The sequence below is a fragment of the Bufo bufo genome, chromosome 6, assembly GCF_905171765.1.
Source record: "Bufo bufo chromosome 6, aBufBuf1.1, whole genome shotgun sequence".
NCBI classification, from domain to species: Eukaryota; Metazoa; Chordata; class Amphibia; order Anura; family Bufonidae; genus Bufo; species Bufo bufo.
Window position 1 is genome coordinate 403,117,367 of NC_053394.1, and position 18,684 is coordinate 403,136,050.

Sequence of the window (18,684 nt, forward strand, 5' to 3'; positions counted from 1 at the left end):
ACTCCGCCCAAAACATAACTATACACCTAATCCCACCCAGTCCTCTTAATGCTCCCACATAGTAATTATTCCCCCTTCATGCCACCGCACAGTATTTATGCCCACATTGTGTCTTCACAGAATTATGCCCAGCTATGTGCCCCCAGTAATATGCCCAGTTATGTGCCCCCAGTAATATGCCCAGCTGTGCCCCCAGTAATATGCCCACATTGTGCTCCCCAGTAATATGCCCACATTGTTCTCCCCAGTAATATGCCCACATTGCCCCCCTCAGTAATATGCCCACATTGCGCCCCTCAGTAATATGCCCACATTGCGCCCCTCAGTAATATGCCCACCTCGTGCTCCCCAGTAATATGCCCACATTGCGCCCCTCAGTAATATGCCCACATTGTGCTCCCCAGTAATATGCCCACATTGTGCTCCCCAGTAATATGCCCACATTGCCCCCTCAGTAATATGCCCACATTGCGCCCCTCAGTAATATGCCCACATTGTGCTCCCCAGTAATATGCCCACATTGTGCTCCCCAGTAATATGCCCACATTGTGCCCCCAGTAATATGCCCACATTGCGCCCCTCAGTAATATGCCCACATTGCCCCCCTCAGTAATATGCCCACATTGCCCCCCTCAGTAATATGCCCACATTGCCCCCCTCAGTAATATGCCCACATTGCGCCCCTCAGTAATATGCTCACATTGCGCCCCTCAGTAATATGCCCACATTGCGCCCCTCAGTAATATGCCCACATTGTGCCCCTCAATAATATGCCCACATTGCGCCCCTCAGTAATATGCCCACATTGCGCCCTTCAATAATATGCCCACATTGTGCCCCTCAATAATATGCCCACATTGCGCCCCTCAATAATATGCCCACATTGCGCCCCTCAATAATATGCCCACATTGCGCCCCTCAGTAATATGCCCACATTGCGCCCCTCAGTAATATGCCCACATTGCCCCCCTCAGTAATATGCCCACATTGCGCCCCTAAGTAATATGCCCACATTGCGCCCCTCAGTAATATGCCCACATTGTGCCCCCAGTAATATGCCCACATTGTGCCCCCAGTAATATGCCCACATTGTGCCCCCAGTAATATGCCCACATTGTGCCCCCAGTAATATGCCCACATTGTGCCCCCAGTAATATGCCCACATTGAGCCCCCCAGTAATTTGCCCACATTGTGCCCCCAGTAATATGCCCACATTGCGCCCCTCAGTAATATGCCCACATTGCGCCCCTCAGTAATATGCCCACATTGCGCCCCTCAGTAATATGCCCACATTGTGCCCCCAGTAATATGCCCACATTGTGCCCCCAGTAATATGCCCACATTGAGCCCCCCAGTAATTTGCCCACATTGTGCCCCCAGTAATATGCCCACATTGCGCCCCTCAGTAATATGCCCACATTGCGCCCCTCAGTAATATGCCCACATTGTGCCCCCAGTAATATGCCCACATTGTGCCCCTCACAGAAAGTGAAAAAAAAATAAACTACATACTTACCTTTTAACTAGTAACAGCAGCAGGACATCGGCTGCTCTGGTCTGTGGAGGAGGCGGAGCCGAAGCTGACTGCCAGCCAGCCCCGCCCCCTGCATAGACTAGAGGTGTGGAGAGCCGGCAGGGGGAGGGATGATGAGCAGGGAGCTGATGCCGGATCTCTGGTTCATCATAATACAGGCAGCTGTCTCTGTGTCCTATGGAAGCAGAGATGTAACGCCCCAGAGTGGCATTTCCACTTCTGCACCCTGTTACTATATCTAATGGGCTAGTGTTTTGTCATCTGTGTATTTATTCCAAGTCCTTCACAATGTGCATTCCTATTTCTTGCAACTGTTATTGTTCAGAAGTTCTTGTTCAACAGAAGTTCAGGTTTGGGTTCAAGGTTGTGTAGATTGTATTATTTCCCCTTATAACATGGATACAGAATGCATAGTACAATAGGGCTGGAGGGGTTAAAAAAAAAAAATAATTAACTCACCTTAATCCACTTGTTCGCGTAGCCGGCATCTCTTCTGTCTTCTTCTTTGAGGAATAGGACCTTTGATGACATCACTGCGCTCATTACATGGTCCATCACATGATCTATCATCATGGTTATGGATATTGTGACGGACCATGTGATGAGCGTAGTGACGTCACCACAGGTCCTTTTCCTGTGCACAGCAAAGATGAAGACAGAAGAGATGCCGGCTGCGTGAACAAGTGGATTAAGGTGAGTTCAATTATTTTTTTTAACCCCTCCAGTCCTATTGTACTATGCATTCTGTATTAAGAATGCTATTATTTTCCCTTATAACCATGTTATAAGGGAAAATAATAATGATCGGGTCCCCATCCCGATCGTCTCCTAGCAACCGTGCGTGAAAATCGCACCGCATCACCACTTGCTTGCGGATGCTTGCGATTTTCACGCAGCCCCATTCACTTCTATGGGGCCTGCGTTGCGTGATAAACGCACAATATAGAACATGCTGCGATTTTCACACAACGCACAAGTGATGCGTGAAAATCACCGCTCATGTGAACAGCCCCATAGAAATGAATGGGTCCGGATTCAGTGCGGGTGCAATGCGTTCACTTCACGCATTGCACCCGCGCGGAAATCTCGCCTGTGTGAAAGGGGCCTTACTTTTTATGAATAACCAATCAAATCATTAGTTTCGATTTGCCAGATTTATCTATGATTATCTGTATAAAGATATATGCTTGTATGAAATAAAGTATAAGAGTGTATCTGATTCAGCGATGCGCCTATGTCAGCTTTCCTGAGTTCTCATGAGAACATTTAAATTGGAACCCCGACAATTATAGAGGTGAGGGTTTTGCCTCAACAAAACTCAACGGCTCGACTAAAGGACACTTCATTGATCTCCTGACAACTTGGATAATCCGGACCGGAACGGACAGATATAAAAGACAGCGCTGCAAGGTAAGAAACTTTATCTTACATCATATCTGTGCCTCCCCGACCGGTTGTCTGGCTCGAGGGATTGTTGAAGGAACGTACGTATAAAGTCCTTTTACAGTCGAGTTCATATTGATAAAGAACCTTGAAAGTTCAAAATCCCTATGTTGTTGGGTCGGATGACTTATGATCAGAAACTAAACCTATTTCACCTTATAGAAGAGGCAGTGAATAATTTCCATACATTGAAGCTGTGCATAACCTCGGCCCTAGCCCTGGGTATTCCAAAATATGATGAGGAATTTAACCTGTTCTGTTCAGAAATGCAGGGTCATAGCACAGCTGTACTGACTCAGAAACATGGTGACCGCCAGCGGCCAGTGGCGTACTTTTCAGCCAGATTATATCCTGTCGCCAGAGGCGCCCCCTCCTGTGTCAGGGCGGTAGCGGCAGTGCAGGCAATGATAGAAAAAGCCTCTGAAATTGTGTTAGACTACCTGGTGATTGTACAAACACCCCATGACATACAGGGTATATTAACACAGGTTCAATCTAAGCAAACTTCTACAGGGAGTGCAGAATTATTAGGCAAGTTGTATTTTTGAGGATTAATTTTATTATTGAACAACAACCATGTTCTCAATGAACCCAAAAAACTCATTAATATCAAAGCTGAATATTTTTGGAAGTAGTTTTTAGTTTGTTTTTAGTTTTAGCTATTTTAGGGGGATATCTGTGTGTGCAGGTGACTATTACTGTGCATAATTATTAAGCAAATTAACAAAAAACAAATATATACCCATTTCAATTATTTATTTTTACCAGTGAAACCAATATAACATCTCAACATTCACAAATATACATTTCTGACATTCAAAAACAAAACAAAAACAAATCAGTGACCAATATAGCCACCTTTCTTTGCAAGGACACTCAAAAGCCTGCCATCCATGGATTCTGTCAGTGTTTTGATCTGTTCACCATCAACATTGCGTGCAGCAGCAACCACAGCCTCCCAGACACTGTTCAGAGAGGTGTACTGTTTTTCCTCCTTGTAAATCTCACATTTGATGATGGACCACAGGTTCTCAATGGGGTTCAGATCAGGTAAACAAGGAGGCCATGTCATTAGATTTTCTTCTTTTATACCCTTTCTTGCCAGCCACGCTGTGGAGTACTTGGACGCGTGTGATGGAGCATTGTCCTGCATGAAAATCATGTTTTTCTTGAAGGATGCAGACTTCTTCCTGTACCACTGCTTGAACAAGGTGTCTTCCAGAAACTGGCAGTAGGACTGGGAGTTGAGCTTGACTCCATCCTCAACCCGAAAAGGCCCCACAAGCTCATCTTTGATAATACCAGCCCAAACCAGTACTCCACCTCCACCTTGCTGGCGTCTGAGTCGGACTGGAGCTCTCTGCCCTTTACCAATCCAGCCACGGGCCCATCCATCTGGCCCATCAAGACTCACTCTCATTTCATCAGTCCATAAAACCTTAGAAAAATCAGTCTTGAGATATTTCTTGGCCCAGTCTTGACGTTTCAGCTTGTGTGTCTTGTTCAGTGGTGGTCGTCTTTCAGCCTTTCTTACCTTGGCCATGTCTCTGAGTATTGCACACCTTGTGCTTTTGGGCACTCCAGTGATGTTGCAGCTCTGAAATATGGCCAAACTGGTGGCAAGTGGCATCTTGGCAGCTGCACGCTTGACTTTTCTCAGTTCATGGGCAGTTATTTTGCGCCTTGGTTTTTCCACACGCTTCTTGCGACCCTGTTGACTATTTTGAATGAAACGCTTGATTGTTCGATGATCACGCTTCAGAAGCTTTGCAATTTTAAGAGTGCTGCATCCCTCTGCAAGATATCTCACTAGTAATATGCCCACATTGTGCCCCCAGTAATATGCCCACATTGTGCCCCCAGTAATATGCCCACATTGTGCCCCCAGTAATATGCCCACATTGAGCCCCCCAGTAATTTGCCCACATTGTGCCCCCAGTAATATGCCCACATTGCGCCCCTCAGTAATATGCCCACATTGCGCCCCTCAGTAATATGCCCACATTGCGCCCCTCAGTAATATGCCCACATTGTGCCCCCAGTAATATGCCCACATTGTGCCCCCAGTAATATGCCCACATTGAGCCCCCCAGTAATTTGCCCACATTGTGCCCCCAGTAATATGCCCACATTGCGCCCCTCAGTAATATGCCCACATTGCGTCCCTCAGTAATATGCCCACATTGTGCCCCCAGTAATATGCCCACATTGTGCCCCTCACAGAAAGTGAAAAAAAAATAAACTACATACTTACCTTTTAACTAGTAACAGCAGCAGGACATCGGCTGCTCTGGTCTGTGGAGGAGGCGGAGCCGAAGCTGACTGCCAGCCAGCCCCGCCCCCTGCATAGACTAGAGGTGTGGAGAGCCGGCAGGGGGAGGGATGATGAGCAGGGAGCTGATGCCGGATCTCTGGTTCATCATAATACAGGCAGCTGTCTCTGTGTCCTATGGAAGCAGAGATGTAACGCCCCAGAGTGGCATTTCCACTTCTGCACCCTGTTACTATATCTAATGGGCTAGTGTTTTGTCATCTGTGTATTTATTCCAAGTCCTTCACAATGTGCATTCCTATTTCTTGCAACTGTTATTGTTCAGAAGTTCTTGTTCAACAGAAGTTCAGGTTTGGGTTCAAGGTTGTGTAGATTGTATTATTTCCCCTTATAACATGGATACAGAATGCATAGTACAATAGGGCTGGAGGGGTTAAAAAAAAAAAATAATTAACTCACCTTAATCCACTTGTTCGCGTAGCCGGCATCTCTTCTGTCTTCTTCTTTGAGGAATAGGACCTTTGATGACATCACTGCGCTCATTACATGGTCCATCACATGATCTATCATCATGGTTATGGATATTGTGACGGACCATGTGATGAGCGTAGTGACGTCACCACAGGTCCTTTTCCTGTGCACAGCAAAGATGAAGACAGAAGAGATGCCGGCTGCGTGAACAAGTGGATTAAGGTGAGTTCAATTATTTTTTTTAACCCCTCCAGTCCTATTGTACTATGCATTCTGTATTAAGAATGCTATTATTTTCCCTTATAACCATGTTATAAGGGAAAATAATAATGATCGGGTCCCCATCCCGATCGTCTCCTAGCAACCGTGCGTGAAAATCGCACCGCATCACCACTTGCTTGCGGATGCTTGCGATTTTCACGCAGCCCCATTCACTTCTATGGGGCCTGCGTTGCGTGATAAACGCACAATATAGAACATGCTGCGATTTTCACACAACGCACAAGTGATGCGTGAAAATCACCGCTCATGTGAACAGCCCCATAGAAATGAATGGGTCCGGATTCAGTGCGGGTGCAATGCGTTCACTTCACGCATTGCACCCGCGCGGAAATCTCGCCTGTGTGAAAGGGGCCTTACTTTTTATGAATAACCAATCAAATCATTAGTTTCGATTTGCCAGATTTATCTATGATTATCTGTATAAAGATATATGCTTGTATGAAATAAAGTATAAGAGTGTATCTGATTCAGCGATGCGCCTATGTCAGCTTTCCTGAGTTCTCATGAGAACATTTAAATTGGAACCCCGACAATTATAGAGGTGAGGGTTTTGCCTCAACAAAACTCAACGGCTCGACTAAAGGACACTTCATTGATCTCCTGACAACTTGGATAATCCGGACCGGAACGGACAGATATAAAAGACAGCGCTGCAAGGTAAGAAACTTTATCTTACATCATATCTGTGCCTCCCCGACCGGTTGTCTGGCTCGAGGGATTGTTGAAGGAACGTACGTATAAAGTCCTTTTACAGTCGAGTTCATATTGATAAAGAACCTTGAAAGTTCAAAATCCCTATGTTGTTGGGTCGGATGACTTATGATCAGAAACTAAACCTATTTCACCTTATAGAAGAGGCAGTGAATAATTTCCATACATTGAAGCTGTGCATAACCTCGGCCCTAGCCCTGGGTATTCCAAAATATGATGAGGAATTTAACCTGTTCTGTTCAGAAATGCAGGGTCATAGCACAGCTGTACTGACTCAGAAACATGGTGACCGCCAGCGGCCAGTGGCGTACTTTTCAGCCAGATTATATCCTGTCGCCAGAGGCGCCCCCTCCTGTGTCAGGGCGGTAGCGGCAGTGCAGGCAATGATAGAAAAAGCCTCTGAAATTGTGTTAGACTACCTGGTGATTGTACAAACACCCCATGACATACAGGGTATATTAACACAGGTTCAATCTAAGCAAACTTCTACAGGGAGTGCAGAATTATTAGGCAAGTTGTATTTTTGAGGATTAATTTTATTATTGAACAACAACCATGTTCTCAATGAACCCAAAAAACTCATTAATATCAAAGCTGAATATTTTTGGAAGTAGTTTTTAGTTTGTTTTTAGTTTTAGCTATTTTAGGGGGATATCTGTGTGTGCAGGTGACTATTACTGTGCATAATTATTAAGCAAATTAACAAAAAACAAATATATACCCATTTCAATTATTTATTTTTACCAGTGAAACCAATATAACATCTCAACATTCACAAATATACATTTCTGACATTCAAAAACAAAACAAAAACAAATCAGTGACCAATATAGCCACCTTTCTTTGCAAGGACACTCAAAAGCCTGCCATCCATGGATTCTGTCAGTGTTTTGATCTGTTCACCATCAACATTGCGTGCAGCAGCAACCACAGCCTCCCAGACACTGTTCAGAGAGGTGTACTGTTTTTCCTCCTTGTAAATCTCACATTTGATGATGGACCACAGGTTCTCAATGGGGTTCAGATCAGGTAAACAAGGAGGCCATGTCATTAGATTTTCTTCTTTTATACCCTTTCTTGCCAGCCACGCTGTGGAGTACTTGGACGCGTGTGATGGAGCATTGTCCTGCATGAAAATCATGTTTTTCTTGAAGGATGCAGACTTCTTCCTGTACCACTGCTTGAACAAGGTGTCTTCCAGAAACTGGCAGTAGGACTGGGAGTTGAGCTTGACTCCATCCTCAACCCGAAAAGGCCCCACAAGCTCATCTTTGATAATACCAGCCCAAACCAGTACTCCACCTCCACCTTGCTGGCGTCTGAGTCGGACTGGAGCTCTCTGCCCTTTACCAATCCAGCCACGGGCCCATCCATCTGGCCCATCAAGACTCACTCTCATTTCATCAGTCCATAAAACCTTAGAAAAATCAGTCTTGAGATATTTCTTGGCCCAGTCTTGACGTTTCAGCTTGTGTGTCTTGTTCAGTGGTGGTCGTCTTTCAGCCTTTCTTACCTTGGCCATGTCTCTGAGTATTGCACACCTTGTGCTTTTGGGCACTCCAGTGATGTTGCAGCTCTGAAATATGGCCAAACTGGTGGCAAGTGGCATCTTGGCAGCTGCACGCTTGACTTTTCTCAGTTCATGGGCAGTTATTTTGCGCCTTGGTTTTTCCACACGCTTCTTGCGACCCTGTTGACTATTTTGAATGAAACGCTTGATTGTTCGATGATCACGCTTCAGAAGCTTTGCAATTTTAAGAGTGCTGCATCCCTCTGCAAGATATCTCACTATTTTTGACTTTTCTGAGCCTGTCAAGTCCTTCTTTTGACCCATTTTGCCAAAGGAAAGGAAGTTGCCTAATAATTATGCACACCTAATATAGGGTTTTGATGTCATTAGACCACACCCCTTCTCATTACAGAGATGCATATCACCTAATATGCTTAATTGGTAGTAGGCTTTCGAGCCTATACAGCTTGGAGTAAGACAACATGCATAAAGAGGATGATGTGGTCAAAATACTCATTTGCCTAATAATTCTGCACACAGTGTATGGCCAGGCAACTCAGACTCCAGTGTGCACTCCTCATGCCTGCTAACATTTCTTTCAAAGGATGTACTACTCTGAATCCTGCTACTTTGTTACCGATCACAGATTCAGAAATGGGGGAAGGGGGCATAGAAGGTACAGGCAACCTCCTAAATGACATGATGGAACATGACCCCCACGACTATATACAATTAATGCAACAAGAAACGTCAGGGTTTAATCATGAACATGAAAACCTCCTTGATAACCCTGATTTTGAGTATTTTGTAGATGGAAGCAGGTTGATGGGAGAGGACGGCCGGTTCCACACTGGATATGCAGTGGTCACACAGCATGAGGTAGGTACAGCTGAACCACTCCCACCTTACATGTCAGCGCAAGAGGCGGAGCTGAAGGCACTCACTGATGCGTGTAAATTGGCCAAAGGAAGAAGGTGAACATCTAAACAGACTCAAGGTATGCTTTTGGTATTGCACATGACTATGGACCCATATGGCGGGCTAGAGACTTCCTAAAATCCAGTTAAAAATAAAGACTCTGTACTTGAACTTATAAACTCTCTGTTATTACCAGAGGAAGTTACTATTATTAAGGTAAAGTCTCATACAAGATGTACCACGGTGGAAGCAAAAGGCAATGATCGAGCAGACAAGGCAGCCAAACAAGCTGCACTCCAGCCACTAAATGCTGGCGCCACCCCGGTGAGAGCCTTGAGACCTGAGGACATTTCTGTAAGTAGATTTCAAAGAATGCTCGAACAAGCCCCTCCTGAGAAAAAAGAACTTTGGGCAAAACAAGGGGCCAGACCTGATGAACATAGAATTTGGAGAAACAAGGACAAAATTTGTCTACCACGCCCTCTATACCCAGCTATGGCTCAGGAGGCCCACGGGCCCACTCACATATAAAATGGTGCCATGCTAAGTGTGGTTAATGCAGGGTGAATTGCTCCAGGATTTTCTACAGTAGCCTCTCGGTTTGTACAAGGATGTATGGTTTGTGCATTGAACAATCCCAGTCAAGTGGTGAAGACTCCAAGCAAGCACACCCCCGAGGCCACTTTACCCGTTCCATAGAGTATAGATAGACTATATACAACTGCCTAAGGTAGGAGTATAGGAATTTGTCCTTGTGTGTGCCGATCTCTTTTCAGGGTGGCCGGAAGCCTTCCCAGTAGCAAAGGCAAATGCAAAGAACACAGCAAAGAAGCTGGTCAGTGAACTGGTGTGCAGGTATGGTGTCCCTGAAGTTATTGAATCAGAATTATTCCCATCTGAGATTCTGTTTGGAAGCGCCCCCAAATTAGGATTGTATTTTCCACAACAGTTGCAAATTAACTATAATAGTCTAACAAGCTTCATGCAGGCCCTCACAAAGAGACTTGAGTACACCCATAAACAAGTGTTTGTTTCCCTTCCAGATTCAGTAGAAGGAACACACAGTCTGCAACCAGGAGACTGGGTGGTGATAAAAAGACATGTGAGGAAAGGCCTGGATCCCAGATTTAATGGTCCTTTCCAAGTCCTGTTGACTACTCATACAGCAGTAAAGGATGAAGGAAAGCCTAACTGGATATATGCTTCTCACTGCAAGAAAGTTCTGACGCCCAAGGATGAGATTCCTCCTGCCGCCCTAATCCTGGGAACAACGGCACTGTACCAACAACTGAAGGACAACTTGGACAATGCACTTATCCGACACCGCCAGGTGCTGTTTAGAGGACTCAATGACACTGACAGTAAAATTAAGGACTGTTGGATCTGTACTCACAGTCCTGTGAGTTCAAGAACTATGCCTTATCTGGCAATCCCTTTGACTTTTAAAGAACTTATTCATATAGTTTGTGCAGTTATATGCAGTTTGTCTCACAAAGACCAGGGCCTTATGATAAAAATTATAACTCCACTGCAGTCCCTATCCCCAAAGGGTGGGTGGAGGTTCCCTGGTGGCAAGACAAACAATAATACAAGTAGTGTTGATTATAATAGTAGTATATGCTGTGATTAAGATTATGTTTATGTGCACCAACAGGTTCTGTACCAAAAGGAGAAACTACCTAGATTATTGAGAGGTCTAGGGAACTGCATCAATACCCAAGAGGGAATCTGGCCTCCGGCTGGCAGTTGGACCTATCCCACCTGAAGTACTTCTGGGTTAAGATGTCAGTTCCAAGATATCTCAAAATGGGGGAATTTTGTATAAACATGTCCTCCATCTTGTGCATATGTGAAAAAATTAATGAGCCAGCTGGCAGAACGTAGGGAGTCTCTGTGTATATAAATCAAATGTTCCTAACTGCAAGGCCAGGGTAAGCAGCCCCCTTGCTTCCTTATCAGAATTTGACATACAAGAGAGAGTTATGTTCTTTCTGAATTTCGGGATGTGCTGCTAACGAATACTAACTTTGAGATAAGATTCTGCAGAAACTTTCAAATTATTAGACGTTTTTAATAATTAAATTCTGTTAGTATGGTGCGGAAGTATTGCCTTTTATGAATGACCAATCAAATCATTAGTTTCACTTTTCACCCCCTTTGTCTGTGATTATCTGTGTTATAAAAATGTATGCTTTTATGGAATAAAGGAGAGAGAGAATTTGATTCAGCAGTGTGTCTGTGTCAGCTCCCTCTGAGCGCTCATAAACAAAACTTCTATTGGAATCCCAACCATCATAGAGGTGGGGGTTTTGCCCTAACAAGGGAGGACTGGGGAAGGGTATATAGTGTATACAGAGGGAGGACAAGAGGAGGGTATATAGTGTATATAGAGGGAGAAGCGGAGGAAGGTATATAATGTATATAGAGGGAGGAGTGGGGGAGGGTATATAGCGTATACAGAGGGAGGACTGGAGGAGGTTATATAGTGTATACAGAGGGAGGACTGGAGGAGGTTATATAGTGTATATAGAGGGAGGACAAGAGGAGGGTATACATTGTATATAGAGGGAGGAGTGGAGGAGAGTATATAGTGTATATAGAGGGAGGGCTGGAGGAGGGTGTATAGTGTATATAGAGGGAGGAGCGGAGGAAGGTATATAATGTATATAGAGGGAGGAGTGGAGGAGGGTATATAGAGGGAGGAGTGGAGGAGGGTATATAGTGTATATAGAGGGAGGACTGGAGGAGGTTATATAGTGTATAAAGAGGGAGGACAAGAGGAGGGTATATAATGTATATAGAGGGAGGAGTGGAGGAGATTATATAGTGTATATAGAGGGTGTTAAATAATATGTGATATAAAATTAATTGGTATTTAATATAAAGGATGTATTATACTACACACTGACAACATCTAAAGTAATATACAGTCGTGGCCAAAAGTTTTGAGAATGACACAAATATTAGTTTTCACAAAGTTTGCTGCTAAACTGCTTTTAGATCTTTGTTTCAGTTGTTTCTGTGATGTAGTGAAATATAATTACACGCACTTCATACGTTTCAAAGGCTTTTATCGACAATTACATGACATTTATGCAAAGAGTCAGTATTTGCAGTGTTGGCCCATCTTTTTCAGGACCTCTGCAATTCGACTGGGCATGCTCTCAATCAACTTCTAGGCCAAATCCTGACTGATAGCAACCCATTCTTTCATAATCACTTCTTGGAGTTTGTCAGAATTAGTGGGTTTTTGTTTGTCCACCCGCCTCTTGAGGATTGACCACAAGTTCTCAATGGGATTAAGATCTGGGGAGTTTCCAGGCCATGGACCCAAAATGTCAACGTTTTGGTCCCCGAGCCACTTGGTTATCACTTTTGCCTTATGGCACGGTGCTCCATCGTTCTGGAAAATGCATTGTTCTTCACCAAACTGTTGTTGGATTGTTGGAAGAAGTTGCTGTTGGAGGGTGTTTTGGTACCATTCTTTATTCATGGCTGTGTTTTTGGGCAAAATTGTGAGTGAGCCCACTCCCTTGGAGGAGAAGCAACCCCACACATGAATGGTCTCAGGATGCTTTACTGTTGGCATGACACAGGACTGATGGTAGCGCTCACCTTTTCTTCTCCGGACAAGCCTTTTTCCAGATGCCCCAAACAATCGGAAAGAGGCTTCATCGGAGAATATGACTTTGCCCCAGTCCTCAGCATCCCATTCACCATACTTTCTGTAGAAGATCAATCTGTCCCTGATGTTTTTTTTGGAGAGAAGTGGCTTCTTAGCTGCCCTTCTTGACACCAGCCCATCTTCCAAAAGTCTTCGCCTCACTGTGCGTGCAGATGCGCTCACACCTACCTGCTGCCATTCCTGAGCAAGCTCTGCACTGATGGCCCTCCGATCCCGCAGCTGAATCCTCTTTAGGAGACGATCCTGGCACTTGCTGGACTTTCTTGGACGCCCTGAAGCCTTCTTAACAAGAATTGAACCTCTTTCCTTGAAGTTCTTGATGATCCTATAAATTGTTGATTGAGGTGCAATCTTAGTAGCCACAATATCCTTGCCTGTGAAGCCATTTTTATGCAACGCAATGATGGCTGCACGCGTTTCTTTGCAGGTCACCATGGTTAACAATGGAAGAACAATGATTTCAAGCATCACCCTCCTTTTAACATGTCAAGTCTGCCATTTTAACCCAATCAGCCTGACATAATGATCTCCAGCCTTGTGCTCGTCAACATTCTCACCTGAGTTAACAAGACGATTACTGAAATGATCTCAGCAGGTCCTTTAATGACAGAAATGAAATGCAGTGGAAAGTTTTTTGGGGATAAAGTTAATTTTCATGGCAAAGGACTGTGCAATTCATCTGATCACTCTTCATAACATTCTGGAGTATATGCAAATTGTTATTATAAAAACTTAAGCAGCAACTTTTCCAATTTCCAATATTTATGTAATTCTCAAAACTTTTGGCCACGACTGTACAAGGGTGATGGGAGGTCTGTATGGTTACATCAAGACCTATATTTGAAGTCTCCATATATGACAATGTAGAAGCACATACATTAGTAAGACACACACCTGCATCTATGGTATAAATGACTGACAGAGACAGACAAGGGGGTCGTCTTCTTACTCTCACTCTGTTGGGGGTTGCTGCTGAAGAAGATGGAAGACACACATGGAGCCTGAGAAGGAGGTTCCTACCCTTCAGAAAGGATACTTTAAGGACATTCATATTCACGCATGGACAATAGACTAAGGCTTTTCCTAAACTGGTAGGGGTCAGGCAGGTGCACCAGGCCGGAGCCTAAGTGGGAAGTTGGAGAAGGTGCGTGCTATTTCGTCAAAGGACGCACCAGAGTTGGTTGAGTGGCTCAATCAGCCTTCCGCTTCTGCACCCTCCTCATCCTCTGTATCTGCACCCTCCTCACTCTCTGCTGTGTGCACCCCCAAAGACACCACTACCACCATAGCCCCTCCACTCGAGTCAGTGGAATTATTTTCCCATCCATTCCCAGACCTTACCAATGCGCAGCCATTCTTGGCATCGTATGAAGAAGAGGAGGTAGCAACGACAGTATCCAGATCAGCCCAAGGAGGGTGGTCCCCGCTGATGCTGCCTTCTCCGAGATCTCTAATGTAAGTGGTGGTGAAGGTGACGATGATGACGTTTCGATAGACGTCACGTGGGTTCCCATAAGAGAGGAAGAGGAGGATTGTTCAGAGGGAGAGACGGAGCAGCAGATAGGGAGGAGAAGGAGGAGAAGCATGCACAACTTGCAGTGCACAAGAAGCAAAAAGCAGACTGCAAATGTATCTGGAGGGAGCCATCCACCATGCATGGTCACATTTTGTGCTCCCAGGACGCCGGCATAAGGCTCCACAGTGTGAGCTTTTTTAACTTGTCAGCTGCTAAAAATAGTGTTGCCATCTGCAGCCTGTGCTGTCAACGCATAAGTCGCGGTAACCCCAACACTCACCTAGGGACTAGTGTTGAGCACAAATATTCGAATAGTGAATTTGTATCGCGAATATCGCCACTTCGAGAATTCTCGAATATTTAGAATATATAGAAATTATATTGAATATTCAGCATTTTTTTCCATCTGAACACATGATTCCTCTCTGCTTCTTGCTTGTGGGCCAATGAGAAGGAAGCAATGTCAAGTTCACAACAATACTTAGTGCACCTCAGTAATCTGTAGTCAGACATGCTAAAATGTGAAGTTGCACGTTAGCGCAATTGAGAATATATTGGAGCACTTGACTCTATCTGCATATAAAGCTATTCTAATGTTCTGCCGTCACAACCATTTTCTCCAGTCTCAGAAAACTTATACCACCTTTAAAAATATAGCCAAAAATTTAGCCTGTATTTCGCGTTACGAATTTACGTGATTTTTACATTGCCGATTTTTCGCATTCAATATAATAATCTCGAATTCTCAAAATTCACGAATATATGACGAAGATTCTACAAAATATTCGTGAAATATCACAAATTCAAATATAGCCCCCTGCCGCTCATCACTACTAGGGACGACTGCCTTAAAGAAGGCACCTGGCCTCCCATCACCGAGCCCAGTGGGAGCAACGCCGTCAGAACCCACAAAGCCACACTCCTGGTGCTCCACGTCCTGCCTCTTCCCCTTCTCCTCTTTCCTCCCATTTGTCCTCCACTCCACCTTCCACCGTGCCGCCGTCGCGTTCATCTGGCACAAGGCAGGCTTCCGTGGCCCAAATGTTTGAGCGTAAAAAAATTATGACGCCGGATAATAATCTTGCCCAACGGCTGACCTCTGGCTTGTCGGAACTGCTAGCCTGCCAACTACTGCCATATAAATTGTTGGACTCGGAGCCCTTTAGAAAATTTGTGGCCATTGGCACACTGCAATGGAAGGTCCCCGGAAGGAAATATTTCTCCCAGAAGGGCATCCCAGCGCTATAAGGCCACTTTCAGCGGCAAGTGAATGTATCTCTGGCACACAGTGTCAGTGCCAAGATGCATCTGACCACAGACACGTGGTCTAGCAAACACGAGCAGGGAAGGTACATAGCTTTTACTGCCCACTGGGTGAACATTCTGATGGGTGTCAAGCATGACATTCTGATGGCCGTCACGCATGGCACCTGTGTGGATTTGGCGTTACCGCCACGGATTGCATGCAGGCCTGCCTCTTCTTCTCCTCCTCCTACTCCATTCTCTGCTGACTCCTCCTTTTTCACTGCTACCGCCTCTTCCGCTGCACCCCCCAAACTCCCCAGAACCCATTTGATGTGCCAGGTGAGACGTTGCCATGCTGTGCTGCGGCTGTTGTGCCTGGAAGCCAAGAGCCACACCGGTCCTGCACTCCTTTTAGCTCTGCAGTCACAGGCCGATCAGTGGCTAACCTCGCTCAATTTGACAGTTGGTAAAATGGTGTGCGTCAATGATGCCAATCAGCTGTGCGTGCTGAAACAGGGCAAAATGACACATGTGGAACTTAGTCGTGCAGCAATTCGTTGCCAAATACCACGGGGTCCAGGATGTCTTGCGTCAGGCCAGGAAAATCTCTGGCCATTGCAGAAGATCTTACACGGCCATGGCTTTCCTTGTTGACATTCAGCGGCGACACCACCTGCCCGTCAGATGTCTGATTTGTGACTGCCCGACGCGCTGGAACTCCACCTTGTATATGCTTGATAGGCTTCTCCAGCAGAAACGTGCCGTTACTGACTACCTGTACGAACTCTGCGGCAGGACATGTTCTGGGGAGATTCACCTGTAGTGGCTGCTCATGCACGACGCATGCAGACTTCTGCGGCCATTTGATGAGAACACCAAACTGGTCAGTCGCAGCCAGGGTGCCATCAGTGACATCGTACCTTATGCCTTCTTTCTGGAGTGTGCATTGCGTCGTGTCATTCATTGATCAAGCCATCGAGGAGCAGGAGCAGGAAGATGAGGAAGTCGCAATGCTGAATGAATTCCCAGGGGAAGCTACTCTATCTGAGACAAGTCAGCAGGAGTCTGAAAAAGAGTCAGAGGATGATGGTGCCTGGGGGGTGGGGGAGGAGGAGGAACAAGAAGAGCATGCTTTAAACTTTTCTGGGATCCCTGGTGTTGTCCGTGGATAGGGGGAGAAGACCAAGGACGACATTCTCCTGGGCGATTAGCAGGAGCCAGGCCGCTCCACCGCTTCCAATTTAGTGCAAATAGGGCCTTCATGCTCCAGTGTTTGAAGCGGGACCCCATATAAAAAGCATAAAGGGAAAGGTCCAGTAGTGGGTGGCAATGTACTTAGACCCCTGGTACAAACACTAAATGGCGGACATGTTACCAGCATCACAGAGGGCTGTCAGAATGCAGCATTTCCAGGCCTTGCTGTGAGAGATGCTGCATTCTGCTGTTGGGGGCACTGGCAGAGGAATTTCCACCCACAGAGAAACAGTTGCGAGTACCAATCCTACAGCGCATGCAAGAAGAGGGCGGTTTGAAAATGTGTTGGTCACTTTGGATATGAGATCATTCTTGCAGCCAACCCATCGACAGCCACCCTCCGGATCCAGCCTCAGGGAACACCAGGTGTCCTACTACATCAGGTTAACGGCCGATGTGAACGCTCTGAGAAGCAAGGAACCCGTGGAATACTAGGTGTGCAGGCTTGACCTGTGGCCAGAGCTGGCACCATTTGCCATGGAACTCTTGGCTTGCCCCTCATTGAGTGTCCTGTCCAAAAGGACGTTCAGTGCAGTAGGGGGGATCGTGACCGCTAAACGCACTCGCCTAGCTCACGACAGTGTGGACTACCACACATTTCTAAAAATGAATGAGGCATGGATCTCGGAGGAATTCAACATCTGTGACGACCACGTTTAATTGAATTTCCTCATGACAGCCCATAAATATCTGCTGCCACCCAGAACAAATAATGGTCCCTGTCTTATGTAAATACAGCAGCATAAAAGGTCTTTTCAGTCTTGTGAATGCCTAATGTTTGGGACCTCGGAGGGATTCAACACCTGTTGACGACCACGTGTTATCGAATTTCAACTATTATCTGGGGGTTTTTCAAGAGGGGGGATTTTATTAGCCATGTTTTTAATCCAATTTTATATTTTTTGTTCTTTTAAACATATGTATTTGACATGTATTTGTACTGGCCTGCAGTAAAATTGATATCTAATGACCGTCTAATATACCTCCAGCCACATAATCACTTGATCATTTATGTACGGTGAATGCATAATTTTTGGGGCCTGTAGTCTAACTGGCAAACAGTAAAATTTTTATACTATGATCGCCTAATTTACCTCCAGCCACATTATCAATTGTGCTTTTCTGCACGGTGATTCAATAATGTTTGGGGCCTGTAGTCCACTGGCCTGCAGTAAAATTGATATCCACTGACCATCTAATATACCTCTGGCCACATAATCACTTGATCATTTATGTACGGTGAATGCATAATTTTTTAGGCCTGTAATCTAACTGGCCAACAGTAAAATTGTTATACGGGTGACCTAATTTACCTCCAGCCACATTTTCAATTGTCATTTTCCGTACGGTGATTGAATTTTGGGGCCTGTAGTTCACTCCTCATTGCCGGCTGGCGCATGTGCAGTTCGTCCTGTGAGGCCGATTCCAGGCGCATGTGCAGTGCGCCTGGAATCGGCCTCACAGGACGCACTGCACATGCGCCAGCCGGCAATGAGGAGTGAAAAAATTAGCATTGGGGCGGTGCTGGGCTCCAGGAGAAGGGGCGCGTCTGGGCTCCAGCGGCCGGAGGGACAGCCCCTTGGGCTCCTTACTCAGGCAATTACCATATTAATAAAAGCGATTTTCTAGACAAAGGACAACACTTGTGGTAGTAATACTAGTATATTTTAATACAAAACGAGCAGACTGATGTGATGATGTTAAAAGCTCTGTCACTAAACTCCAGGTGACAAAATCCCTTTAACTCCTTAAGGACCGGGCTCATTTTCACCTTAAGGACCAGGCCATTTTTTGCAAATCTGACCAGTGTCGCTTTATGTGGTGATAACTTTAAAAACGCTT

At 45.4% G+C, this 18,684-nt stretch overlaps 1 protein-coding gene across 4 annotated transcripts in view; it reads right to left on the reverse strand.

The window, feature by feature from the left end:
• LOC121004457 (oocyte zinc finger protein XlCOF6-like) overlaps window positions 1-18,684 on the reverse strand; it is a 1,031,731-nt gene that overhangs the window by 34,497 nt on the left and 978,550 nt on the right. The gene's annotated exons all lie outside the window — the stretch shown is intronic.